Here is a 6,000-nt window from a genome sequence, read left to right on the forward strand (position 1 = left end):
TAAGATTTACATTTTATTAATTTTATTTTTAAATATGTGTATTATTTGAAATAAGTAAATAAGTAATTGTTTATTCTGAATTATTAAGTTAAATTTTCATAATTAGAAATATTAACAATAAAAATTTGATTGGTCTAATTATTAAGAGACTATCATTTAACTTGAATACTATTTGTTCAATTTTTTATAGGAATAATTTTTTGGTTTTTTTAATATATTAAAAGTTGAATTGTTTAAAAATAAACTTAGAGTTAAAAATAAAAATTAAATTAATATTTAAATAATGAAAAATAAAATGGTAATCCAATCACTATTTAAAAGTAGAAAAAAAAAACTCCAAATTTTTTTTAACAAAAATACTAATATGATATGTTAAATTTTGCAATGAATTTGTTTTTGAAAAATTAATTTAAATTTGGTAGTTTTTATTAGAGGGAAAAATAAATCTTCACTCTAATAAAAATAGTAGAGTCGGAGAGAGGAAAAATACTTGTACGGATACGAACCTAAATCTATATTTTTAGGAACAACCAATAAGAAGATAGAAAATTCAAATTTATTTAAAACTTAATTTTGTTTTTAATTAAAATTATGGGATGGTGTTGATAATGGAGAAGATAGACAATTTAATTTTTATTTTTTATTAATAAAAAATTATGATTAGTTATGTGTAAATCAAAGTATTATAATTAATAAATATTTTTCCAAAAAATATTTTGTTAAGTGTTTTTTTTGGCATGCGGCTTTCCTTGACCCCAAATATTAAGAATATTCTTTTAAGCCTTATTATCGTACAATTTCATTTAAAAAACTTAATTTCGTAGAATTTTATAAAGAAAGACTTAGTATTGTACAAACAGAAACAAATTTGAACACCCCTGGTTGAGTCATTAATAAGTTTTAAATCTATAGATATAGGGTTGTTTAAAAAATCCATAGAACTGTACTGAATCATATAAACGAACAAAATTATTGTTAAATAACTGAATCGTTCTATTTAGTTTATGAATTGAATTATGGTTTTTCAAACAGTACGATAACCAAACCAAATTATTAACCGAGCTAAAATATACTGAATTGAACCACAATAATCATATTGAACCACACTAACCATATTTATGACATGGTATTAGTTGGTTTATATTAAAACTTTGGTTAGTGATATTAACTATTGATATTTATAATATAAGAAAATTTGATGTTGTGGAAAACACAAATTTAACTTTTTGTTTTTGCCCCCCACCTCATCAATTTGGGGACATTTTGTATTCAAATTTACTTTTTGCAACCAACATGTACTATTAGTTTGAACTCAATTATACTTACCTTCATTTGTGTATAATTTTTAAAAACATGTTATCTTATAGTTCATGTAGAACAATTTGTTAACTGAAAAAGTACATTTTTTTTAACTCCAAATATTGTTTGCGTGAACATTATATCCCTGCCCCCCCAAAACTTACTTTTTTGCTGTAGAAACACAGCAAATGGGAGGGGATTTGCTGCCTTTACTATTGTGTGCCTTTGACGCCTTTAGTTCATTTAGGAGACAATTAAATAATCAAAAGAATTGTTTTGATGATAGAGAAAGAATGGTTTAGAAATAGATAGAGAGAAAGTCATGAAAGGCACCGCAACTGAAAGGTAGCAGATCCTTGTCCCACAACAAATACAAACACACAAAACCTCTATTATCTCTCATCTGAATCACCTCTCTCTTCTCATTCCTCATTATTCAACTTAACCCTTAACTTTCTTCTTCTACTTTTGATTCTCAAACACCTTAAATATTTTCGGTTTCTACCATTCCAAAATCCTCTCAATTTTATGAACTGCAACTCTGTTTTTCATTCTTCTTTTTTATATTAGACTCCACGTGTTTGATTTTAATGAATCATACTTTTGTTTTTAGGTTGTTCAAGTGCATATGTTGCTTTCTAGTTGGGTTCTTCATCAACTAAAGATATGAAGGTTTCTAGAAACCTTGATGGAGATAAGTTTATGGGTTTCAATCTTTCGTTGAAAAATGGGGAAAAAAAAGGTATGAATCTTGATGAATGTAAGACAATGGGTTCAAGAACGGGGTTGTTTTGAATGTAAGACAATGGGTTCAAGAACGGGAAAGTTAGGGTTTTGATTTTCTTGGTGTTGATAATGAAAAGGGGATAATTTGGGGTCAGGGATTTTAGAATAGAAAATTGGTTTGATGAATTTGAGTAATGATATATGATTTTCTAGGTATTATGTTTATATTGATTTTATATCTAAAAGTATGTAATGGTTTTAAATGGAAGACTTAGATGTTTTTTCAATAATTCTCTAATTGAGATTGATGTTGTACCTATTTAGGTTGAATATTTATTGGATTGTTTCTATTGTTTTCAGGTTCAATCATTTGGTCCTAGTTTGAACTCAAATTTTATGTGTATAAGCACTAGAGTTTATAGACTTTGGTCCTGGTATGCAGGTTTCTATTATGCAGGTTTCTAATGTACACTGTTAGATTTGTTTTCCTACAAAAACTTTTCTGATTTGTGTTGAATGGTTATTCCTTTTTTTCCAGGTTCAATATTGTTGGTCACGTATTCTTATGACGATAAATATTATAGACTATCAGCATCCTTCAGTTTTCACTGCAAGGTCAAACTCGTGTGGAATTTAGGTTTCTGATAACTCAATTTGGTGGAGACATGAACTAAGGGCTTTAGATTCATGATGATGTTTATAATAGAGGTTTGTGCAAGTGAATTCATGATTATGACTGTAGTTTTGTGAATCACTGCTCTTGATTGACTTGTCTCTTATGTGTTTACTACTTTACTTCTGTCCAGGATCGAGTATCAACCGATTTTGCCATTGATTTGATTTTGTTACTAGCTTATAGTTCAATGCCTTCTGTAACCTCACCTCAGTGGCAGGATAAGGCTTCTGGTTTCTTTTCTTCCTCAGGTACCTTTCACTGAATTTGTGTACTTTTTCCTTTCCTTTCTTATTGTATGGTTTTTGTTTATGTTTGTATTTGCTGAGATATAAATTTATTGTATAGGTCAAGCTTAAGGAAGCCAGGGAGTCAGCAAGATACAAAGAGTAATGTTGCTGAAGTGGCGGGACGAGTTGGAACGATAGTTAAAAGTTGATGGGCACTTCTTCAACATCCATCCACAAGACATGTTGTACAGGATTGAATGATATCAGCTGCTGCTACAGTTGGTGTGTTCTTGAGGAGAGGTTTGTCAGGGACAAAAGAAAAGGTAGTTGTGGGAAAATCCAAGGTTGAAGAGGTAATGTGATTGTGTAAATGATTAGAGATTGAGATGCATGCTTCTATATTAGGACTGAAATGCATAATGATTAGGTTTCGTTTTTTTCACCATTTTGATAGTAAAATCTTGAATACGTAGAATATAATGAAAACAATGTGGCCATTTTGGTTAATGTTAATGCAAGGTCAATCCTTTTTTTAGAAATTTTATTTGAAGGACTGAAGTTACTAATCGATTTAGACTGAAATTTTCTGTATTTTCAGACAGAGCAAACAAAGGACGGTGATATAAATGGACCAAAAGGAATTATCAGTGTTGTTGGGATATTGTTATTGTTGGATGGGGGGTTACATACTCGGAATAACCTTTGCTGTTACCGACACTCCTTACCTTTTGAACGAAAATAACGAGGTTGGTGGATATGTCATTGCTGAAGTATTTTATCTTGCATTTAAGAGAAGATTTGGCCATGGAATTGGTGGCATTATTTGCTTGGGAATCGACGTTGTTACTATATTGATCCCTTTATTATGGGACTAAAAGTGTATGGACTTTGATCTCTTTAGCTTGTATTTTAAAGACACTAAAGAGCATGCTTGAATTAGTTTTGGTTTTTAGTTTTCAAACAATGTTTTACAAATCAATTTTTAAAAATCATTTTAAAAAATAAATAAAAAACAAAACATGTTTGGGAATCAAAATTTTGAAAACTATTTTAAGGTTGAGAAACTAAAAATTGTTTGATAAATGTATTTTTAATTTTTTTTAATAAAAGTGAATTAAATAAAACTTAATTATTGCATATTAAGAGTTATAATAAAAGGTCAATTAAAATATTTAATACAATCATTTATAAAATTTAAAAATTAAACTTTATATAATTTTTCTAATTAATTAAGAATAAATAAATCTATACTTTATTACTCATAATCGGTATTTATGTAAAAGAATATAAAAAAATATTAAAGGTGTGTTTGGTTCGAGATAGATAGAGGGGAGGGAATATTTTTAATTAAATGTGGTTGGTTCAATTTTTATGAGGGGAGGGGAGGGGAGGGAAGGGGAGGGGGGCAAAACCTTCCAAAATTATTCATTTTAATATTTTAAAAATTATTATAATTACTATAATATCCTCAGTTTAATTTTAATATTTTAAAATTATTCATTTTCTTTTATATTATTGCTCTCTTTTGTGTGATTTTTCATTTTAATTAGTTAATTTATTTTATTAAAAAATTTAAACATTTATATTTAATAATAAATTATTTTATGTATTTTATGTGTTAAATAATTCATTACGATTTTAAAGTTGTTATCAACATATTGTTTAATTTGTTTTTGAACATTTTATTCAAATTAAGTGAACTCAATTTTTTAACGTTATGTAAAAAATTATAACTTTTTAGTCACTCAATATTAGAAATTTTACTTACAAAAAAATATGTATAGATTTTTTATATTTGAATATCATATTGTATCACTTATATAAGATAATAAGGATAAAAATATAAAGTATTAATAAAATTCCTCCCCTCCCCTCCTGAACCAAACATATTTTTAATTAAAATCCCCTCTCCCCCCTCGTTTGAACCAAACACCCATTTGATTAAAAAAAAGATTTTTTCTTTACCCACCTCCCTATGGGGGTCACCCCCAGCGAAAACCCCATTTTACCCTGCTTCGGAAATGCATTTACGAAATATTTTTTTTTCTAAATTTTTCCAGACTTCGGAAGTGCATTTCCGAAAAAATCCCAAAAATTGGGATTTTGATTAATTCGGAGATGCATCTCCGAAACAACAAAAAAATCTAAAAAAATCCCAAAAATTAATTTTAGGATATTAATTAATTCACATATCATAAATTTGATATAATTTATGAGTAATGAATAATAATAATTATATATTTTGATATAATTTATGAGTTATGAATAATAGCTATTATATATTTCTATCCTGATTCATATTTTAAAATTTAAAATAATTTTAATTAAAAAAATTAAAATAATTTCACTTATAAAATAGGTTATAATTTTTTATTTATATATTTATAATAATTGTTATATATTTATAAAAAAAATGAGTGTTTTAATTTATATATTTATATAATAATTATAATAATTATTATATATTTATAAAAATTATTATATATTTATATATTTATATAATAATTATTATATATTAATTATAAATATATTTATATATTTATATAATAATTATAAAAATTATAAAAATGAGTGTTTTAATTTATAATAATTATTATATATTTATATATTTATATATTAATTATTATATATTTATATATTATATATTTATATAAGTTAAAAATTATTTTTAACTTTAAAATTGTTTAGGAAATTTTGATTCACCTTGATTTTATTGATTAACCTTGATTTTATTGATTCACCTTGATGTTAAACCTATTAATTGTATTGATTCACCTTGATTTTAATTTTTTAATAATTATTGAATTCTTTCGGAAGTGTATATCCGAAACATTCCAAGACCAATTTGGTCTTGGAATATTTCGGATATGCATCTCCGAAGATACCCCTCCCAAAAAAAACAGTGTTTTCGGAAATGCATCTCCGAAGACACCCCCTCCCAAAAAAAAAGGTGTTTTCGGAAATGCATCTCCGAAAACCCAAAAAAGGGGTGTTTTCGAAAATGCATCTCCGAAAACACATTTTTTTCGTGTTTTCGGAAGTGCATTTCCGAAATAAGACAAATTTTGAAAA

This window comes from Vicia villosa, linkage group LG5 (genome assembly GCF_029867415.1).
Source record: "Vicia villosa cultivar HV-30 ecotype Madison, WI linkage group LG5, Vvil1.0, whole genome shotgun sequence".
Lineage (NCBI taxonomy): Eukaryota > Viridiplantae > Streptophyta > Magnoliopsida > Fabales > Fabaceae > Vicia > Vicia villosa.